Raw genomic sequence first — 10732 nt, 5'->3', positions numbered from 1 at the left:
ATCTTCTTCCTTATCTCTCCCTCTCATCCTCTCTCTCTCCCGCGGATCTAATCGAGCGCCGCCGCCGCCGTCACCCTTTGCCTGTAGGCCGCCGCGGCCGCCAGGGATGCTCGCCTCCATGCCCGCACCTCGGCCCACGGGATCCGAGATGAGGAGGTTTGGGCGCCATTGACGCGGGAGGATGCACGAGCATGGAGGCGGCTAGGTCGACGGAGACGCGCGAGGTGGGCTCGCGAGATATTTTTCCAGTCCATCTCCTCTCTCCAACCGCAGACGGAGGTGAGGCACGCAGGACGCGCACACGATGCATCAGTCAGCCAGGGGTCCACGCGAACATGCCCCAGCCAACCCGGCGCAGTCCGCACAACCAACCACCCTGACGCAGTCCGCGCAGCTGACGAGCGGGACCAGTAGCAGGACCGGCCCACCTGTCATCGCGATAGGAGAGACGCTGGTGCATAAGCCAGGTACACATGCACCGGCCGAGCCCTGCGCAGCTGCTCCCATAAACGCACGACGCGGGCGCAGCGGACGAGACAAGCAGCGTGCGTGCGAGCGGCGGCCCCAGACACGTTTGACCCGAGAGAAACACCGTGGGACGTGCAACCAGTTCAACCGAGGAGCGGGGCCAGCAGCAGCACAGGTCTACCCGTCATCGGTCCAGCGCAGCAGCACAGGTAACAGAAGAATACACAGTGCAGCGACGTGGGTTTCTCGCGCGCACGCGGCGCGGCACGAGCGGCTGCCTCGCGCCCGCGCACCGGAAAAAGCAACACCCAGCCGTTTCGATCCAAGTGGATACAGCGCCGGCCCACACGCCCTCATCGAACGGCTAGCGAAGGAAGCCATCGGGGGAGCATTCTGGGAGCTTACAGCGCCGGCCCACACGCCCTCATCGAACGGCTAGCGAAGGAAGGGAGCATTCTGGGAGCGAGTTGGCAAGGTTATGTTTTGTTTTAAATAACATACTACTCTGTTCCATAATACTCCCTCCGTTCCAAAATATAGCGCGTCCTCGGTTTCCGTGCTTCAACTTTGACCATTAATTTAATCAACAAGACCGACTGCGGCGGGCGAAAAAATTATACCAATGAATTCGTATTCAAAAAAAGTTTTTAATTATATAATTTTTGATCCCGTCGCAGTCGGTTTCGTGGGTTAAATTTATGGTCAAAGTTGAACCTCGAAAAGCGTGGGCGCGCTATATTTTGGAACGGAGGGAGTATAAGACTAGTAGTTGGGGCGCGCCCGTGGCACGCCGTTTGAGGGGCATCTGGGCGGTGCCAGGTAGATGAACGCCCTTTTTACTTCCCTTTTTGGATCAGGATAGCAGCACATGTACATGCAATTCTTGATGGAACTTATTGTATATTGGAATATCACCTGAGGAAGAAAAATGCCACGCCCATAATGATATAGCATTGACAGGAGCATGTTGTTGTTTGGCTACATAAGATACATTAATAGAAATTACACGCACATCGGCCCCGGGAGCGGTGGCAGGCCCTTGATGCCTCCCTCTAACCGTGCGGCTGGCAAAGCTGCGGCAGTAGCTCGTCGTCGCGGACGGTGACGACCCTCCAGGACACGGTGTTGATGGAGGCACGAGGGAGATGTTGAGCTTGGTCTACAGGTCCCTTATGGTAGCCCTAGTCCTCTCGATGGCAAACTGCTCCGCACCGTTGGGGTCTTGGTTCCTCAACTTCCTTGCCTGCAAATGAGTTCCACTTCATATCTTTGGCATGACTGGTTCTGAGCTTCTAATGATTATATGAATTCTGAGAGAAGCGAGTGTGCTCGTTCAAACACACACTGACTTCCGGCTCACCTTGTGGCTCTGAAAGAGCTGGAATGGTTCCGGTGAAGGTTTACAGACGCCAACTTGCTCGTGAAGATAGATACCCTGCTTCCGGTTCTTCTTTTCTGCAAGGACTTTTCCTCAGCAAACATTTGTAACACTGGTTATATTTATTCTAGTTCTTAAAAAAGCATGGGACAAATAGGAGAAAATAGAGGAATATCAAGGTAAGATCCTAGGAAAGGATGCCTCAAATTAATTGAATGCCCACTGAAATGAGTCAGACATATAATGCAATATGAAATAACATTCTTCAAATTGTGCAAAGGAACTACCTTTGTTGTCCCATTGGCTCGATAGACATCAAAGTGGTGTCAACTGATTCAGTCTCCGTCTATCTACAACGTTATTATATCCTGCAAGAAAAAGCAAAACTAATTATACCACCATAAGTTTTATACAAACCACACCAGACAGATATTAGATTAAAACGGACAAGAAAGCATCAACGAAGTTTAAAGATTCCACCCTCTAGATTAACATTGGACTGTAGACTTGACAGCGAAATCAGTTATTTGCAGCTTCTTTCCACAAAGTTTGCAAAAGTTACACAAAATAACCATTTTTTTAACATTGCCACTTTTTTAGAAGAACTCAAATAACCTTGTTGTTCAAATATGAGAAAAGTTATAGCTTAATGATTAACCAAAGTTTGTTTTCTTGAAAAGTGTATCAAACTTTTACGAGAAGGCATGTGCGCATTTATCTTGTCTCGGCACATTCGGCTGCCATGTTTCGTCATTAGTCTAACTCATGTACATCAATATGGGCATATGCTATAACATTATGATCTAATAGTAGAACATCGATCAAACATACGATACTATATCATTAGAGTTCAGAACCATCATAGGCATTGGTACATCTAACGAGGATATGTACGACTCGCCCTGGAGCATGGATGGGTACAATGCATTTTAGTTAATCCAAAAGCGAATACAAGCTAACATGAAGTGCTTTCAGTTTGGCTGGAAAAGGGGGCCTAATGAGGCCATGACTTGGCTTTGTCAGAAGCCTGTTGTACGCAATCGCAAGAAACGGCCAGCAGCAGTGCAATCCGGATACTCACGCCTGCAGTGATTTTGTAGCATTGCCACTAGACCTCTTATGCTTATATTCACATAAATCCAAGTGAAGCTGCATCAAGAAATATATTTCAGACATGAGAAGCAACAACAGTAGCTTAAGAAAAAAACATGTTACATATAGTAATATTTCCTTACAGCCTAATGGTACGAACAAATCAAAGTTGTTGGATTTGGCAGTGTAGCTAGAAGACAGAAAATGCAAGTTGACTATGATGTCACTGCTAAAGAAGCATAAATAGCATCTATGTCTAGTGAAAAAACAGAACAAAAGGAATTATCTTCATGTTAATCCATCTATATCTAGCATAATGATTTTGTAATATGATAGTACAATAGTATAATAAATGATCTTGTATGGCTACCGCATGAAGTATGGTGTAAAAAAAGAAAATTGAGTGAAATAAGTCATGTCGACATATAGTATAAGAAATCAATAAAAAAAGGATCATACGTCATGTACACCAAACCGGGTTGATCTCCCTTCTTAGACATGATAATCACTTCCAAATTAAAGACCAATGCTTGCCTATAATTCTAGTTGGAAAGTAACCTCACTTCTAAGAAATCTGAAGGTTCTAATTTCCAAATAATCCACTCCTTGAATGTTCTCTCATGATTCTTGAAAGAAACCTTTGAGCTGGACAAGAATAGTAGCAAAAGTAAGTAAACATGAAAGAACAGATCAACTCAAGGTGCAAATGGGAAAGCAAGATCATTCAGTAAAACTGAAATATTTATCAATCAAATGCTAATAGCCATATGACACAACCAGCAAGGTAAGAAATCGATAGGATCATGGAGGAGCTCACCCAGAGTTTAGGCCCGTCAATCTGGCCGTATGGACCCTAGATGTAGAGAGAAAGCATGCATGTTCTTCTTGCTCCCACAGAACCACAGCAGAGTAGGGGTTGGAGATCAACTAATAAACATGGAGAGATCCATATATGCCAATCAACTAATAAAACACCACCGGAGCAGCATATGCATACTTGGAATATGAACATAAATAAAAGCAACTGCTAATGACAAAAAGAAATGACTTGATATTCAAACATTACGCCATCGATAGGTAGAATACAGAAAGTGTATCTGTAACAGTAGATGTTCCCATTGACAAAATGAATCGTGTTCCCATCTTCAATTTTCCTGCAATTTCACCTATTTTTCATGCCTCATTAATTATCTAGGGAATGAGACTATGATGAACAGGCGAGCACTAAAGTTTAATGCTAACAGCCTTCCACAAAGCAGATAACACCAGTAGCCAGCTTTTCAAGATCAATTAGCATAGCTTGTCTGTCAGAAATAAATTGCATTACGAAAGCATTCCAAGTCTACCTGGCTGTCAGAAATAAATTGCAGCAAATAACACCAGTAGCCAGCTTTTTAAGATCAATTAGCATAATTTGAAGAAAGCTTAGCATGCATATTGCATTCATCACTCTGTTAGAGCAAATTTTGGTTGGTTGCGGCAACAGCAGGTTGATGAATTTCATGTACTATCAGTACTGTGCAGGTGCATCCAAATCTGTATGATAGCAGAAGAATAATATAAGCAAGAAGACAGAGTACTTCCATGCAAAGAACCATAAAGAAAGGTATAAAATAGGAGTTTAAAGAGAATCTTTGATGAAAAACCTCACAAAAAGTGACCAGAAACTAAATCTTAGAACAGAGACAGATCTTGTGTCAGCATAATAAAAATGAAACGGCTATTTGACTAATTGAACGACCAATTAGATAGAGCAAAACCTAATGTGGATAATAGCTAGTCATCTGAACGGATTAGAAGGCATGAGGGAAATTACATATGAAGCGAAGCAGTACATCTAATTATCAAGATTTTAATCCCCAAATAAACATTATAAAAGAACATGAGAATATCTCGTGGTCGCCTTCAATTGACAATCTGAGAACAAGATTTGCAAGAACATTTAGTATGCAGACATGTTTTTCTTTTATCAATTTCCTTGGGAGTTGGGTAAAGTAACTCTTGTTATATATAAGTGAACATAATTACGTATAGTCCAATCAGTAACTAACAAGATATGCAAGTGAAGTGTCCAGGCTGTGCAAACTTACAGCCTGAGATGGTTTCTCACGTAGAAAATGCAACAAAAGCGACCTTTGCAAACACCAAATCATTTTGGCACCGCTGATTATTGCGTGCGTCGGGAGGGTTGAGGTGTGGCTGTTGCAACGGCGTACGCACGTCAATGCTTGCCATCGTCCAGGACCCATAGCAAACAGAAGAATCTTGCGCATCAGGACCCGCAATCCAGGAAATGGGAATAGAAAACTGAGATGCAGTTGAGTTTGCCGACGAAGATAAAAGATTAGAAATGTCGTCAATAGAAGCTAAGCAAATAAGATTTCAGAAGGAAAGTAAACAAATAAAGTCAGTGCGGGTTACCTTTCAGTATCTGAATTAACAAACGCCAGCCTTTCACCCAAGACAAGATCAATGATTAGCTACGTAGCTACTCAGCTAGTGTTGAGGTCCATAGTACATAACTAACAGATGACTAATCTTGATCCCCTTAGTCTGAACTATAACAATCTAATTAGAGTTGCGGTGGCAAAATAGAACCTTTCAGATGGTAACTGGGCAATGGAATGAACAGGTAGAATTTTAATTCAGTAGCACACTTGTCGTTTTACACAAATTCATGGACCATGATTCAGCTACCGAGTCAACTTCAAAACCCTAGCTGTTTAGTTCTATCTGGTTTCTACTACATGGTTGACATAATAAACAGAATTATCCTCTCTCTCTCTCCCTCTGTGTGTGTGTGTGTGTGTGTGCGTGTGCGTGCGTGTGTGTGTGTGTGTGTGTGTGTGTGTGTGTGTGTGTTAGATGCTGACCCCCAATTCATTCCATCCCTGAAACAAGCAAAATCATGAGTGCTGCAACCCACTTCTCAGACCAAACCCCCAAACAATGTACGAATGAGAGAAGGCACATCTAATCGTCAGTTTAATTCGCTGGAAGTGTGAGAAATTGTGAGTATTGTATAAACTACTTGGTTGGTCTTCCCATAATCAGTTCGTCCATTCACCCCAAAGGGAAATACCGCTATTTGCCTTGATTCCTGAACTGATGTGTAGCAACAGTGTTGTGAGTTTTGGGTGCCAAATCACCTAAAACCAAATAGATTTGAAGCAATGGAGACCTATGAGTGCCACTGCCTACCGACCATCTCAGCACCAGCATCTACTATTCTAGAACTGGGTTTAATTTCGAGCTCGAAAAACTTCCCCAACCCAATTTCCACTTGCTCCGAGTTCAGAGTGGTGAGAAGGGCAGAAGGCACACCCTATGGATGGCGTGGGATGGTAATCACGACGAAATGGTAAAAACTGGGGCGATGGATAGATGTGTTGGACCTGAGCAAGGTGGCGACGTCAGAGGAGGAGGACGAAGCCGGAGTCGTCGACCTCGAGCTCCTTCGTGCCCAGCTCCAGGATCTGGTCCATCTGCCTCCGGATCCAGGCCGGCACCGCCAGGCCGCGGGCTGTTTGATCCCAGTGTACGGGAAGGAAGGAGATGGCGCCGAACCCGCGACCACCCCGAGCCTCCTGCGCCGGACGCCGATCCGGTCCAGGACTCGACTAGGAGGAGAGAAGCGGGGAGGAGAAGACGCAGGAGAAGCGGCTGAGCCGGCAACGCAGGGACCCAGGAGAGGAGGAGGCGAGTGGAGAGGGGATGCACCGGATCCCCACCAGGCACATCGACGAGAGCCGTGCTCCTTCTACAGAGGATGGGGACGGCGCAGGGCAGAGAGGAACGGACTGGGATCAGGTGACATGCCTACAGCATGTCACGCTGCAACATGCGGCCTCCCATCCGCCCTCCAATCTTCATCCAACGTCCCACAGCTATCCAAGGCAAAAATATATTTCCAGGCGATCAGACTACACGGGCTTAATGCATCAGACTACTGTTTTTCAGAGTTTGTTCAATAGAATCACCAACTTTTCAGTCATTATACAGTACAAAACAGTAGCTATATTTATTTTTACCGAATTTGCATAAATTAAATTTCAAACTTAGCTATACAAAAAAACCAAAAAACTGTATGCAAACAGCAGTCATGTAGCAACAAAAACAGCAGTAATTTAATAATACAAATTCAGTACCACTTGATTGAAATTCAGTATTAAATTTCAAACTTAGCTATACAAAAAAACAAAAAAATTGTATGCAAACAGCAGTCATATAGCAACAAAAATAGCAGTAATTTAATAATACAAATTCAGTACCACTCGATTGAAATTCAGTATTAAATTTCAAACTTAGCTATACAAAAAAAGGAAAAAACTGTATGCAAACAGCGGTCATATAGCAACAAAAACAACAGTGATTTAACAATACAAACTAAGTACCACTTGATTGAAATTCAGTACCGCCTGCTTGTAATTCAAAAGCTCAATACATTCAAATTCAGTACCACTTGCTTGTACACTTAGGCTACAAAATAATATAGTTAACCCCATACTACTATAGTTAACCATGTCCAAAATACTATCTAACAAGCTCCATGCTAGAACAGATAATCATCATCATCACCACCATGTACAAAATATTATCTAAGGAGCTTCCATGCTAGAACAGATTATCATGGTCAGCCGTCAAGAGCTGGGTGAAACTCATGATATTATTGCACTCTTGAAGCACCAAATTTACCTCGCAATAGCAACAACAAATCTGTTATTTCCATCCAATACTCTACAACATGCAGCCATTGATCTTTCATACTCACCTTGGAAAGCCTCAAAAATAATCTGAGTGTATACTTCGCTTGCTTCCACCAACATAGGAGTCTTCATCTTAATTATTGGTATATTCTTTATTGCATCGTATTCAGAATCTAACTCAGCTCTTCTTTTTACTGCCACTGTCCTCTCAAAATGCATCAAGAATCGAAGAATATGAAAATCTGATTTCAAATGATTTTTCAATGCATTGTTGAAGCTCTCACTTAATTGTGTACTTCTCACTCCCAAGCTAAAGACATCTCTCATATAACATTCAGCCCATTTTTCTTTCACCTTGTAGATACTATCTAACCAAGTTTGCTTATGCACTTTGAGCCTCATATTGGCAAACGCTTCTTCAAATGCAACCTTGTCTTCATAGCCATACATACAAGTACCAAAATCTGTGAGAATATGAGGCTCTTTTTCTTCACCCTCCACTTCATCTCTCTCTTCTACTTCATCTTTTTCTTCGCCCTTCACAAAAGTTAAGTGTTTGACAGCATTTTGCATTATATGAAAGGTGCACAATCCATGATATGGTTCTGTGAAGACCTTTTCTATGGCTTTTCCCATTGCAACATCTTGATCTGTATAGATAGTTCTAGGTTGCCTTCCATTATGTGCGGCTAGAAAAGTCTCAAAGAGCCATATAAAGGAGTCACGTGTTTCATCAAACATCAATGCAGCACCAAAAATGGTTGTTTTTCTGAACTGGTTCAGCCCAAGAAAAATACCAAATGGCCTATACTCTTTGTTTGTGCCAAATGTAGTGTCAAATGTGACAACATCGCCAAAGTGTGCATAGTCAAGTAGTATTTTAGCATCAACCCAGAATATGTTGGCTATATGGTCCTCACTATCCAACTGCAAATGGTATTGGAATGCTGCATTCTCAGCCTGCTTGTCACGAAAATAATTCAACATACTTCCAGCCTGTCCATAAGCCAACTCCCGCTGCCGCTTGCTTCGCAAATGGTTCTTTCGGTCACGACAAGTGTAACCAAGGTTGTTAGGGCCACCAACTAGACGACAAGCATACTCATGTGAAGCTTTTGGCATAATTCCAGAATCATCGGCTGTTTCTATCTCGAAAGCTTGCACTTATGAAATCTTCCTTTGTGATGCTAACAAGTGGCAGGTTTGTGGCAATTGAAGGCGGTGATTGTGATCCAAATCAACTTCGGTGACTTCAAAATTGTTGGCAACTCGATCATATGTAACAATCACATGAGCCTTACAATTGGTTCTTGTTTCTGCTCTAATACGCTTTGGCTCATGATCTGTTTGGTTTTTCCTTCGATGGCCTTCATTGGAACAAACAAACCAGCGTGAAGTAATCACACCATCACATCTGCTTTTGATTGTGGATCTTTTCCTCACATCAAAGCCGATGTGACCCCCATAATCTACCCAAAACTCCCAAGCCTCTTCCGAATCTCTGAACCAGTAGTTGCGGATGCGTGCTAAAAGTTCCAATCATAAGTGCATAGAATTTCAAGTCAGGGATGACATGCTAGCAGTGGCCTCTCCCACATAAAACTTGCTATCGGTCTAGTAACGTAGTCAATTGCTTAGGGACAATTTCGCAACTCCTACCACCACTTTTCCACACTCGCTATACTAACTTTATTGCTTCTTTACCTAAAACAGCCCCTAGTTTTTATTTATGTGCTCTTTATATTCTTGCAAACCTATCCCGTTACACCTACAAAGTCCTTCTTGTTTCATACTTGTTCTAGGTAAAGCGAACATTAAGCATCCGTAGAGTTGTATCGGTGGTCGATAGAACTTGAAGAAATATTTGTTCTACCTTTAGCTCCTCGTTGGGTTCAACACTCTTACTTATCGAAAGAGGCTACAATTGATCCCCTATACTTGTGGGTTATCAAGACCTTTTTCTGGTGCCCTTGCCGGGGAGTTATAGCGTGGGATGAATATTCTCGTGTGTGCTTGTTTGCTTTATCACTAAGTAGTTTTTATTTTGTGCTCTTGTTTTCTATCTTTAGTTATGGGTAGGAAACGCAAAATACCAAAAAATTAGTTGTACCTACTACACCAATGGTTGAAGAACCACTCAAAATCTATCACACTCCTGAAGCTTTTTGCTAGGATCATCTTTGATCCCAATGTGCTCGGGTTGAAACCCCAACTAGCTTAGTTGAGGGCAAATCTTTAGATGAGCATGCTTGTTATGTGCGACACCGCTTATCTCAAAAAGGGAAACTTTTACTGGATCAAATTCATCGTTTGTAATGCTATGCTTGGAATTTATGTGAAATATATGATTTTACTTGTTGTTCTAAAGACCCTAAGAAACACCTTCCCTACCAATGTGAGTTTAGTGATAATGGAATCATATCTTCATATGCTAAGGGTGTTTATAATTACTATGTTGTTCAACAAATTGAAGAATTTGTTGCTTTTAAGGGTGCTTATGAAATTGCTTCTTTGATTGGAAAGTATGATTCTACTCTTTACAAATCTAAATTTTTTGCCATACTTAAATATTGTTATGATAATTATGCTTCTAATGCCTATGTTAAACCATATATTGAGGACTCCTTCACTATCCAAGAAGAGACTAATATTTTGCAGGAGTCTATGGAAGAAGGAATTGATGAAACTGTGGGCTCATTGGATGAAAAAGATGATGAGGAGAGCGAAGAACAAAAGGAGGAAGTGCGGATTAGCTACCCGTGCCCACCTTCTAATGAGAGTAACTCTTCAACTCATACATTGTTTAATTTCCCTTCATGCTTACCGAAGGATGATTGCTATGATGATTGCTATGATCCTGTTGATTCATTTGAAATATCCTTTTTTTGATGAACTTGATGCTTGCTATGCATGTGGCCAAGATGCCAATATGAATTATGCTTATGGAGATGAACTTGCTATAGTTCCTTATATTAAACATGAAATTGTTGCTAGTGCACCCACGCATGATAGTCCTGTTATCTTTTTAAATTCTCCCGACAACACTATATTGGAGAAGTTTGCCCTTATTAAGGATTATATTGTTGGG

At 42.3% G+C, this 10732-nt stretch overlaps 1 long non-coding RNA gene across 7 annotated transcripts; it reads right to left on the bottom strand.

Moving 5' to 3' along the window:
- Positions 1–1288: 1288 nt before the first annotated feature.
- Positions 1289–6731, bottom strand: LOC119285848. Of its 7 annotated transcripts, none has more exons than XR_005139911.1 (8): positions 5029–6731; positions 4285–4474; positions 3756–3865; positions 3502–3583; positions 2928–2995; positions 2134–2214; positions 1829–1923; positions 1289–1711 (listed from the first exon to the last, which is right to left on the bottom strand). It is a non-coding gene; the product is annotated as an uncharacterized LOC119285848 (long non-coding RNA). The 7 variants fall into 7 exon arrangements; XR_005139910.1 differs by having other exon boundaries at positions 3756–4474; positions 5029–5491; positions 6334–6731; XR_005139909.1 differs by having other exon boundaries at positions 3756–4474; positions 5029–5245; positions 5360–6729.
- Between the last annotated feature and the right edge of the window lie 4001 nt (positions 6732–10732).

This window comes from Triticum dicoccoides, chromosome 4A (assembly GCF_002162155.2).
Source record: "Triticum dicoccoides isolate Atlit2015 ecotype Zavitan chromosome 4A, WEW_v2.0, whole genome shotgun sequence".
Classification (NCBI taxonomy): domain Eukaryota; kingdom Viridiplantae; phylum Streptophyta; class Magnoliopsida; order Poales; family Poaceae; genus Triticum; species Triticum dicoccoides.
Note: the sequence above shows the minus strand (reverse complement) of the source record. Positions and strands in the feature narration are given on the sequence as shown.